Below are 12,655 nucleotides of genomic sequence, written 5' to 3' on the forward strand. Positions count from 1 at the left end.
AGGCTACCCTTTCAACCAATTTGGGTGTCTCTGGAGCGAAGAATTGTGTTGGTCATCGCCATAAAAATGGGCAGACAGGCAGAGAGCTTTCTGGAGGCCTGGAGACAAAGGCGGTGTTACGTGTAGTACAACCATTCACTGCAAAGGGATTGTTTAAGTGGCGATGCCTGGTCCACACTCAAAGAGGGAGCCTTCAGACGCAAAGAAAGGCTGGCTGCCACGGAAACCCCTCCATCTGTTGCTGCCCACCGCCCGACTTGCAAGGCCCTGGCTGCACTAATTGAAAACACAGATGGATTTGTGTTTCCCATGTTCACTTTTGGGAAATTGCTGAGAGTCTGTCTTTGGGGAGCACCAGCTCTAGGCTGAGTCCCCGCTCCTGTAACCCAAAGGAGCATCCACTGGGGGGGCTTTATGGCTGCTGTCGCCGTTTTATCACTGATTCCTGATACTCTGCCTCACTGAGCCCCTGGCCCCATTTGGACAGCCCTCCCGTCAATATGGTGGAGACGTGTTAAGCGGCTGAGCTCCTTTCACTCTGGAGCCCGATTCGAGGCCGGGTTTGGGTAGAGCATTTTCCTCTGCAGAGGGAAAACACGGATGTGCATGTGGACCCGTGCACTGGGGAGGTTGCTGTGCTGGCATTTGCAGGCCGTGCCCCTGCTACCCTCGGAAGGGGTTCACATGTCACAGGTTTCAGAAAGTCACCAGAAAGGTGCAAGGGCCCAACCAGCCACATGCAACGCTACCGGCCCCCACTTGAGTTTTCTTCTCCTTCCAGGCTGAGCCCAATTTGCAGGCGTCAAAGCAGAGGCAGGAGCGTATCATTAGTGCTGCCATCTCAGCGTGCCCAGAAACAGGTCCAGAACTGAACATCGCTGACGAGCTGGCTTTACCCCTCCTCTCCGTCTGACGTGTGGTTGTCAGCCCTGTTTTGTACCTAAAGGACCGAGGTGCCAATGTGTAAAATAACACCCGGTCTCAAAAAGAATGACAAGTGGACGCGACTCCAGACGATCAGTTGGAGCTCTTTCTGTTAGATCACGTAAGCTTCAAAATAGCTGCCTGGGTCTTCGAATAACCTCTGTGTCCCCCACAGGACAAGGAAGTGGCGGAGGCTGGGGGGGATCTGAGTTCATGTTTACGCTGAGTCACATCCGTGATGTTTTGTCACCGTGAATCAGGGGCTTTCTCCTTATTTGCTGGACGGACACAGTGTGTCCCAGAAGTTGTATAAAGCTGGAATCCATAAATAAAAACTTTTTCTGCTTCTGGTTGGGCCACTGGAACACAGTCTTTCTTATGTGAAATGTAAAGAATAAACAGTCTTCTGTACAAAGAGACTTTTGAAAATTAGTAAGATTCGTGTAGCAAATAGAGCTAACTGGTTTAAGACATTGAAGGTTTCATCATCTAGCATTTGATTATTCATGAAATGATATTTATTGAACAATAAATCTGGGAGCTGTGGCTACCCTGGCTGCATTCTAGAACACCTGGCCTTCTTAGGGTGGGTGGATGGACTTAGCCCACAGCCAATCTTCTAGAAACTTCTAAATGAAAGCCAGGAAAGAATTAATAGGAATGTTGGCAGTCACATCAGCACAGCTGGAGAAAGCACATTGTATTAATTGTGGTCTGAAAAAATCTGTGCTAAATTAACAGTAGGAAGTTTAGCGGCAACACCTCATTTCTTAAAACATCGATGTTTTTTGTTTTTAAGTTTTACTACAGCACTACGCACTTTTGGGCGACTTAAAAAATTGAAAACATTTCACGCTTGCTCCATAAACATCCTCATAGACTCAGGAGAAGATGTAGTCACTAATTTTTTTGTCTGGCTCATATGGTATTTCCTGGGTAGGCTGGGAAGCACATTTATTTTATTATAACAATTGTTGACACCAGTATTACAAGCTAAGAGCTGTTTTGAGTATTTGTCTTAATCCCCCAAAACCTCTTAGACCATTTAGTGTTTAAAGTCCAATATGCAGATGCTATTGGAGTAGTTTTAGGGTCTTCAGGATATTTATTGACAAGGATTTACACAATAGATTTTGGTCTTGTGAAAAGCACTCATAACTCGTGTTAAAGTTCTGCATGTTTTTTTTTCTTTAATTCAAGTTCACCAAAGCTACAAAATGGGGCTATTCCAAGATAAAAGTAGGGGCCAGTGATTAAAGTTCTCCCCTGTTTCGATCAGGGCACTGGCACGGAGGTTCAGCTTCCCAAGTCCAAGACAAACGTGGCCAGGCGGCTCTTACTTCAGACTTGGGTGACATTTTTCTTTGTAAACGAGCATTTAAAAAGCAAAGTTTTATCTTAAGCTGCGTGGCTTCCGGCCAAGAGAGATCTTTTCTTCCCTCTGCCTCCACCCTTTAACAAAAACAACAGAATTCCTTCTTTTTCATATTTATCTTTGTATTTTTGTTAATGTCCTTTTGCTTTCATTTTATTATGACTTTTGTATCTCCAACTTTTGTAGGGGGGGAAAAAATGAACTCACTTAAATTAATGTTTATTTTAGTCCTTTCACTCGAAACGTTTAAGTGAGTTCATTACCGTGAAAGGTACCAGGTTTCTTGGATCTGATGTTGTTGAAGTGAGCACAGTTTCATGTCTGGGTCTCTACGGACAGTTAAAATTTGTTTTCTTTTGTTTGGGCGATGTTTACTTTACCACTGCCCGGTTGTTATAAGAGTGGAATAAATCCAGTCATTTGTTTCTAAAAGACTGTGGTTATTATCCACGTCTTCACCACTGCCTTCAAAAGGATGGTTGAGTACAGCAGAGCCCTTGCGGTAATACTTGGATCTGGGTTCACCCGGAGAATGGTGGTGACTCCCTTCTTCCTACCAAGAGAAACACAAGTGATGAGAGGCTCTCGTGCCTTTTAGCAAGCAGAGAAATCGGTCCTAGCTCGGGCTGTAGGGCGGGCCATCCAGCAGGTACTGATTACCTGACAGGGGCCAGCCACCGTGCTAAGCCCAGGACAGAGTCGGGGGGCGCCAGAATGCAGGGTAGGAAAAGCCAACATCGTGCATGAGACAGAATTACGGGGAGCTGAAGTCACGAACCCGCGAAGAAGCAAGTCTGCAGGGCTGAACACGGAACTGACATTGCAAAGACAAGGACAGCGAGAGACCCGGAGAGTGGTGGCCTGAGGATGTCCACCTGTCCCGAGCCCGCCCTGCACCTGGCTTCTGTACCCTCCCCCACCGTCGGTTCATAAACCCCCTCTTCACTTGAGCTTCTTCGTGTGGGGCTTGGATCCTTGCAAACAAACGTGCCCTGATTGAAACAAGTGTCATCATTCATTTTTAGCGTAACCCTGAAACACTTTTTTTTTTTGCCTAAAAAGTAGAGCTGTTTTAGGGGCAGAAAGCATTGGTGTTGGTGACCAAACTCAGCGAGGAGAGAGGAGCCATGTTCCTCCCTCCCCCCTCCCACGGACACCGTCCCCCCACTTCTCACCCCAGAGAGTGCAGGATCGGTCTGGGGGAGGGGGGTTAGCACGTCATTCCCCCCAGGGGGAGGGGGTTAGGTCCCAGCGCCGGAGGGAGATGGGCCTGACCAGCAACTGACCCAGCTGACGAATTCCATTTCCGTGCAAACACGTCTCCTCCGGCTCAGACAGATTCTGATTTTATTTAAATCCGGCTCAGAATTAAATCCCTGCAACACTGGGCTGCAAAAGGAGAGCCAGGTGTGAGATGCAGAGGGAAGCGGGCTCCTAAAACCTGGTAAGTCGCATCGAAATGGCATCGAGTGAGATGACTGCTAAGTGCTCGCGGGAGGAGCTGGCAGGGGGCCGCTCCTAAGCAGGCTGCAGGCCCCTAGGGAGGGATGTCGGAAGGGATGCGGATTGCACTGTGCACGCTTTTCCGTTTGGACACATCTGTATCTGAGGCACCTGCCAGGGTCATCAGGCCAGGATGCAGATCTCGTGAAGAGAGAAAGTCATCACCAACTCAGAAGGCTTCGGGGATTCTAAGCGATCGTGATCTACATATTCCTTGGGACTGACTTGCCAATGGGCCCTAAAAAGCGACAGGATTGGGGTTCAAATCCCTCGTAGGTCATGGTGAGAACTGGAGAGAGGCTCGGGGTCAGCACCTTCCCCCTCCTGGCCCGTCGCTTGTCTCCCTTCCTAAGGGCACCCCCCGCTTCCTGAGGCTCCCGGGGTCCCCATGAATCAGATATCCCCCCAGTACGGTTCAGGGGCGTGTTCAGAAAGTCATTCCAGTCCAAGCACAAAGACCCGACGAGGCTACAGAGGGAAACACTCCCAGAAACACACATTTTATCATAAGACAAAACTGCCTGCAGACGAACTCTCCAGTTATGAGGGTTCCAGTATCAGTGGGCTGTGAAGCCACATAGAGGACAGGGCACGGGAGGGACTCCCTCGGGGTTAATTTGAGAGGCTGCACCTTGCGCAGTGAGGCCGCACCTAGGAGAACGTCTGGCTGTGCTGGAGCCCACCCAGTCCAGAGAATGACAGTGACCGAGAATCACGGGGACTGACCCCCGTGGCACTCAGTCCTTCCCCACCAGGGGAAAGACACACAGCCCCTACGCTGGCCATCGTGGTGCCATCTGCTCGGAATGCCCAGTGATCACTAAAGGCAGAGACAAAAATCCCTGAAGAACTTCAGTATCAGGTAAGCTCTAGGAAAATCACTAACATAAATTCACGATGCCAAGCAAAGCCAGAGGAGTATTACCATGTTCTATGGATATTCCTCAATTGGAAAAATGTCACAGACAGTTGATTTGGAAGGATGGAAGGTTCTCGGCAGGCCCTGGCCGTCCCGCCTGTGTACCAGCGATCCCATCACCCCAAGGGCCCCCCACCCACACCCGCACTGCCGTAGCTCCCCCACCACTCCCGGCCACACACGACAGTGTTCTTACACCGGAATCAAAGCCACTGGGCGGCTAAATGTCCATTTGAAGTCTGAAGTTAGGAGGAGGCAAAGGGCCAAAAACTATGGCAAAAAAGAAAAAAAAAAATGAGCTAGTCATTAACATGTACAATTGCAAGAGTGATTCACAAAGACGTTACTGCATCCGTCCGTTTTCTGGGTTCAAGAAAACAGAATCTATTCGTATCCAAAGCAGAATAAGCCAGGGTTTTTTTAACAATACATGCTTTCTTACCTAGTAAAAGTATTCAAAATTAATTCCATGCCCACAAAACTTGTTCAGGGACAACAAGAATAATCCATTGCATCATGAGACCTCCAGAAAGGATGTGCTCGAATGCATTTTGAACATACCTCAAGCTCACTGAATGGCATCCGGGTCAGGGAGGTTTACTCTTGAAAGGCCAGGTGAGTTTTTATGGTACGAGGGCAGGAAGCTACCGGTTTCAGAAAGGAACAAACATCTCAGGGAGAATCAACGTCAAGCCCAGGAGAGTTGGGTTTTGCTGTTCATGTACGTGATAACTAGTGCTGACAACCCCAAAGTTTCACCCTGGTTCTACCTATATACAATAAGGGTATTGGGGTTTCTTTCATGGCAGACTTTGCTGTCCTACTTTCTCTACCCACAAGCTAAAGGCAAAATAAGGCAATTGAGTATCTTTGACACAAACTGGGGTTTGGCTCTGATTCCACCTTCGTCTCGGGGTGGAGGCAGGTTGGATTGAGCTCCTATGATGTCAGCGACCTCCTGCATACATAGACCCCGCAGTCCGGCCCCATAATCACCAGCTGCTTTTCTTCCCTTTACTTCCATAGCTCCCATTGTTCAGATTGTCCCTGCAAGGAAAACCTGGACAACAAAGACGGGGAAACCTGATACCACCCCGTTGAGCACCCCCACCAGTAACCACTGCAAAAACCATTTCTAAAAAAGGCTATTATTCCGTTTATAATCTGCTTTCATGATGGCTTTTAACTAACTCGAGGAGGAGATGCACTAAGGTAGAAAGGTTTGTGACCCATCTGTTGAGTGTATAATTTCCTTTTCATTGGCTAGCACAGTCCAATAAAAAAAATATTATTAGGTGCACTAACTCAATCAGCAAACAAATGACAGGCAGATGGTCTTCAAAAACAATGCTGCCCATGAATGCCACAGAGTGACAATGTGGGCCCCGGCTTTTAGACAGTCTTTGTCTGAAAACACTCCACTGGGTTAAGTCATGCAAAATACGACACAGAGAGAGAGAGAAGCTGTGTGTAAATGAGGGAGGAGTTAACGGCCTCTGAAGTGCTCCATGAAAGGCTATGATAATTTTAATTTTATTGGGAATAGCAAAAAAAAAAAAATTCTACTTAAATAACATAGCCCTGTGATGGTGCTGAAATCCCATCACATTCAGGTGAAACTTCTGTTCTAAATCTTCATTTTAGTCACTTTTTTCTCTAAACGGGGCCTCTGTCCGACAGAATTTACTCAAGTTTTGTTTCAGCCGAGTAACGCAACTTGGCGAGTGGAAGCTTTTGTATGAGAGAATTTCACTGATGGTCTTGGCTTTGGCTCTGTGAGCTTCTTTAGGAAAATTCAGGTTATTTGTCCAAAATATTCAGCTGAAAAGACCCTTGGGCCAAGGTTTAGAAGGCTCTCTTTTAAAAAGAGAAACCACTCTGCTTCCTCCAGATATTTACTGCACTAAAGATGTTCATTTCCAATTAGGGAACATCCTTCTCCTTCCTTCTTTTATTCTTTTTGCCTCCTTGATCTCCTACGTCTCACTAAATAGGTTGCAGTCCTCCGGGCCACGTGTCCTTTTGCATCTTAGGCTGAAATGAGACTGCTGAGTGAAGAGAAGATTTAAGTTGTCATTACATACTTCTAAATATCCATTATCATTACATGCACACGCGAACAATCATCTTTAATCGCAAAATTTTATAAGAACAAATGTGGGGACTATCAGAACGTGCATGACGAGAAGAAGAAAATAGAAACGGGCCTGGGAGCCAGACTGGTGAGGTGTGGACGTGCGGGGTCCCCCGAGAGCCTGACGCCTCTGAGCGTTAACACATGGTCTCCCCATCAAAGTCTGTATACGCAGCTCAGCTGCTGCCCTGACAGCAGATTTGCTGTTGTTAACACACACTTCATTAAAATACCAGCTGAAATCCACGTTCCAAATCCCACAGTTTGTGTTAGTTGATAAAACTCGATTGCTTCTAATTACTGTTACTGCAGCTTTAAAATAATATTTTGTTGCAATAAAGGATTCACTATGACAAGCGAGTTGGCCCGCAGAACTGGAAACACCGGGTCAGAGGGAATGTGTGCACACACACAGGGCTCGCTGCTCGGCCTGGCTTGTTTCTCTGAAAATTTTCCAAGCATCCAACGGAGAAAAAATAACCAGTCTTCGAATGGGCTTCAGAAGGATGAGGATGACTCAAACGCTGGCTGTCATTTGCATCTCTCATTAGTCACTGCGGCTTAAGAGGTGGGACCCTGAGGTGACATGAGACAGGTGGAGTTGCGGTTACCCAGAGCTTTCAGGGGGCATGTTCCCAAATTAGCCAACATTCTCTTCTTTCAATATTTATCTTTATGTTCTCCACTCCCTCCCTGAAATGTTGTCAAGATTAGCCACTTGGTAAGAGGAAACATCTTGAAATATTAAAAGCTGTCGAGCTCAGCACTGGAGAAGAAAGGGGACTCTTCTCTCTCCCCAACCCCTTCCACTCACCGCACTCCAAGAGCACTGATCTTCCCTGGGATTTCTCCAGCGGGCTGAGCTCCGTCCCACCTCGGCCCCTTCTGCCTCCCTCCGCCCCTCCTGACACAACTCCCACTCAACCTTTATGTCTCAGCTTGAAATCTCGTCCTGGGGAAACCCTTCCTGACCCCCCACGTTTAAGTCAGTCCCCATCGTATATACACTGTCATCACACCCTCCCTGTCTCCTTTGGGGGCCATGTGATCAAAACCATAATTATCTGTATGACCATTTGTTTAGTCTACTTCTCAAATTAAGCTCACAAGTATGGCAGACTTATTATCCTGACTTTTCTACAGCCAAACCCAACGTACATGAAACATAGTAACTACCTACCTACGTAAAGGACAACAAAGACCAGAACATTAAAGTAACTTTTTAAAAATATTGAGAAGAAAGACTAAAATACTGATATGGAGACATGGCTACGAACAAGGTAAAATGTTTGGTGACACAGGCGTCACTCAACAAGGAAGAAGGGAGAATGTCCTCACCCTGTTGGTAGGGACCTCAGAGGACGTTATCAAACCCTCCTGGAGAAGCCCAAGTGCGTAGATTGACTGACCATTCTCTACTAGGAAAGACAGTTCTAATTCCCAGTGTCCTCTCACACATGAATTGGTACACATCAGAAATACTTCTACTTTACCCAAGGACTTCTCTGACAATTTAACTCACGTCCAGCCATAAATTCTACCCTAACCCTAAGCTCTCACATCATACTTTTGAGACAGGTCTCAGCTGTTGATCTTTTCCCTCAACCTCCCAGCGATGGAGAATAAAGATGATGATGGCGGGTACTATGTGCAACAATAGTAATAAACGTAAGGGTGAGGTGGTATCCATTGGTCGACCAGTCTCCATCCCACCTTCTCTGGTAGTAACTTCCTAATATCTTTGGTGGAAACGACCGTTTCCCAGTGGTCCACAGGGATTCTCTGTCCTCTCCCGCATAGGATATTCAGATGCTTACTTCCTGGAATTTGAATCTTGAACAAAGTAACAATGAGACAGAAAAGGTTCGAGCTCATTCGTTCCAAGAGAAGCCCCTTGGGAAGACTACTGGAGAAACCCTTCTCCCTCAGTCGCTCCCCTGACCCTGAACTGCCAGGGCTCCTTGCAAAGGAGGCCCAGGATGCCCCAGCTAGCTTGCCACCTGGTCACCATCCTTCCAGTGAAAATTCTTTTTACTTAAACAGCCAGAGTCTGTTTCTATTAGTTTCAAACAAAGTTTCAACCAAATTATCCTCCTAATTGATACAGTGATTGTGAAGATACAATGAAGAAGGAAGAAGGAAGAAGAAGAAAGAAGAAGGAAGAAGAAGAAGGAAGAAGAAGAAGAAGGAAGAAGAAGAAGGAAGAAGAAGAAGGAATAAGGAAGAAGAAGAAGGAAGAAGGAAGAAGAAGAAGGAAGAAGGAAGAAGGAAAGAAGAAGGAAGAAGGAAGAAGAAGAAGGAGAAGAAAAATACCTCTTGAGATTTCATAGAAATCCTTATCAAAGCTCGAATCATTCTAAGAGGACCATACTCACCTATTCAGATAACTTCTCTGGAATTAAGTAGTTCAAACTTAAATCAGTTGTTTGTTTAACATAAAAATGCTAGTTTTACAAAGACAATTACACAGCTATTATTTGGACTTGTCTTTTTGTTTTACCTTTCACAAGCATTTGCTAGATCAAACAATATAAAATTTTTCTAAAATTATCTCAGTAAGGGACTCCATTAATATTCATATTGCAAATGTTTCCCTATTTAAATATTTGAAAACTCTAAACACATTATTTCTGTGCATAAAATCACTTTTCAGAATCATTGTTAATCACTGCGGCACAAACATTTATATATCAACTGGGTAATAGAGTTTTACGATACAAAGCTCTCAAGAAAAATTTCACTCCAAGCTAAATCTCAAATGCTTACCTATATTTAAAAGCACATATTCACAAGCTGTATTAGACAGCTATGGTACATAATCAACCGCCCCAAGATTCAGTGGCTTAAAACCACAACTATTTATTCTTGCTCGTCTATCTGCAGGTCAGCTGAGGGTCAGTTGATCTAGCCTGAGTGACTGATTCAAGGTTATTGTGAAAATACACCAGCATGTAAAGATGTGCACTAGATTATCACACAGGGTTACCTCATGGCAAGGGAGTGGAAACTAATGTGAGGAAACAGGATGAAGGGGAAACCAAAAAAGGGAAACAGGAAAAAATAAACACACTAAAAAAGAATATAACGAGATTGCATTCACACATTCATGTGCATTTTTACACATGAGTGTATATATAAATAAATGCATGGGAAAAAACTTTAATTGCTCTTATGAAATGAGCCCATGGTTAGCCTGGGTTAAATAGCGTCCCTCAAAAATTCACATCCACCCAGAACCTCAGGATGTGACCTAGAAATAGGCCTTTGCAGGTGCAATCAGTTAAGGTGAGCTCATGCTGGAGTAGAGCATGTCCCCAACCACAATGACTGGCATCCTTACGGGAAAGCCGCGTGAGACTCACAGTAAGGGATCCACGGGAGACAGGGAGAGACTGGCGTGACGCTGCCACAAGCCAAGGAACACAAGGGCCACCAGAAACTGCAAGAGGCGAGGAAGGTTCTTCTCCCCTGGAGGCTTCAAAGTGAAGCAACACCACTGTCATTTCAGACTCACGGCTTCCAGAACCGGGAAAGAATAAACTCCCACTGTTTCATGCTGCCAAGTTTGCAGTAATTTTTTTTGAGGCAGACCAGCCAGAAATTAATACCTCATAGCACAGATTTTACGTTTTGTCGTATGAAAATCATGGATCCTGATTCTGTCTCCACGTGGCATTCCAAACACCAAGGGAGGCCCCACTGCAGGGTCAACTCCACGCCTCCCTCGGGCACCTGCGGATATAAGTGTCTGGCACAGCACTGTACACAGTAGGTGCTTCGTAAATATTTGCAGAATACATGAATCAATAAGTGAATGAAAATATGCACAGTCCCATGCTTTTAAATTTTGAAAATAATTCGATTTATATGTGGTGTCCAAGTTTGGGGCTATCCTGTTTCTGACCAAGTTCACCAGCTTTTACTCAATATAAGTGGGGGAGCCAAGTCTCCGTGCTCAGAGACTCTAAAAATAATAGTTGGAAAAGAAAGATTTCCCAAGAAGGAAATCTCACCCTTTCACCTGCACGTGAGCTGGTCCTTTCACAATCCCGTTAAATAATTTCTCAGCGCTACCCACGAAGCTGAACTAACCTAAGCGCAGGGCATGGCTGGCACAGTTTTGAGCAGTTGTGCCCATCAGAACTCCTCTTTAAAAAGTCAGCTTGTGTTCGGTTGTGTGATAAATTGCTACAGAAACCCTTCTAGAGCATAAAAGTTATTCTGGCATCTGGCTGAAGGTTACTGTTAGCATTCTGGAAGAATTGCAATAGGAAGAGAAAGGACGTGGAAGTGAGTGAAGTCATTTCTGGAAGGGGAACGCGGCATTCCGGAGGGATTTCGGCACTCGGCTGGAGGGCAGCAGAATTATGGCTCAAGTATTCCTCGCGGAGAGCTTTAACCTCGTGGCCGAAGTGTATTCAAAACAATTCTGCTGTGATAGTAAAAAATATATATCTGCGCTGTGCATTCCCAGAAGAGCATTTTGGCCTCCTTTACTCACACGAGCCAAGAACTGAGAAAGAGCCGAGGGGTAGATTGGCAAAGGGCGACCACGGAGATTTCACTCTAAATGCTGGTTGGGGAAGACTCGCAGTCCCAAAAGCTTAGAGACATTAGATGTTTTACGGGGCATGTGTCGAAATGCATAATTCATAGAAAAAGGCTCCTAACTCTATTCAGGTAAGATTATATGGTAAAGTAAGAGAAAATGCCAGATAAAATATTCTTTCCCATGTGGTCCTTATGCAGAGCCCCCAAATTAATCCTCTGCGTGTACCCTACGCACAGTACTTACTCTGCTAGGTACTGGGGAGATACAGCAAGCCAATCTCAAGCTAATGGAGCATGTAAAACAACCATATACCCAACAAATATATTTATTTAACACCTACGTATTAGGTGCTAAATAAATTCTAAATCATAACCCTTGACCTAAAAAAGTGTAGTCAAGGAAGGGAGATATCTAGAAAGAATAAATTGCAGGCAATCATGAAAAATTCAGCATTAAAAGTTTGTACAAGGTAGACGGTGCAGGGCCACCGGCGAGCTGCTAACTGGCCTTCCTGCTTCTAGTCCTGGGCCTCTCTCCTCTCCCCTCTGCACAGCTCAGAGCTCCGCCCCACGGCCTCACAAGTCCTGTGTCCAGAGCTCCGCCCATCTGGCCATCTTAACTCTTGGCACCGCCCCACTCGGCTTCAGCCAGGCCCTTGACCCCAGGGCCTTTGCCTAAGACACCACCTCAAGCTACCCCGTATCTCTCCACACGGCATGTTTCTTCCCATCCTTTAGATCTCAGCTTTAATGTCACCTTCTTCGAAAGGCCTCCATGACCCTGTTTATAAAGTATATATCCTATTTTATTCTCTATCTCAGCTTCTTTTTATTGTTTTCTTCTTGATGCTTACAATTTCTAATTATTTTGTTTAATTTGTTGACTTAGAGACTTTCATGCCACTCTAGACTAGCAGTTCTTGTTCACTATTACATATCCAGATAGTTAACACTGTGACTACATAGTAGTTTCTCAATAAAATTGGCATTTGACTAAGCACAGTAGTTGCTTAATAAAATGTGTTGACTGCTGGATTCAAATGAAAAGCAGTGTTAGGTGAGGAGCGTGTTGAAAAACAAAGAGGGAAATTGGGACATGGTAGTCTTCCACTTCCTGGCTTTAGAGTACTGAAGAGCAGAAAACACACGATTCCACTGACTGGAGTCTACAGTTTGCAGAATGGCTGAGGGAGAAATGCAGACACTTGTTGAATCAGTGCTACTGGGATCTGGGTGATTGATCTCTCCC

This window comes from Lemur catta, chromosome 24 (assembly GCF_020740605.2).
Source record: "Lemur catta isolate mLemCat1 chromosome 24, mLemCat1.pri, whole genome shotgun sequence".
Taxonomy (NCBI): domain Eukaryota; kingdom Metazoa; phylum Chordata; class Mammalia; order Primates; family Lemuridae; genus Lemur; species Lemur catta.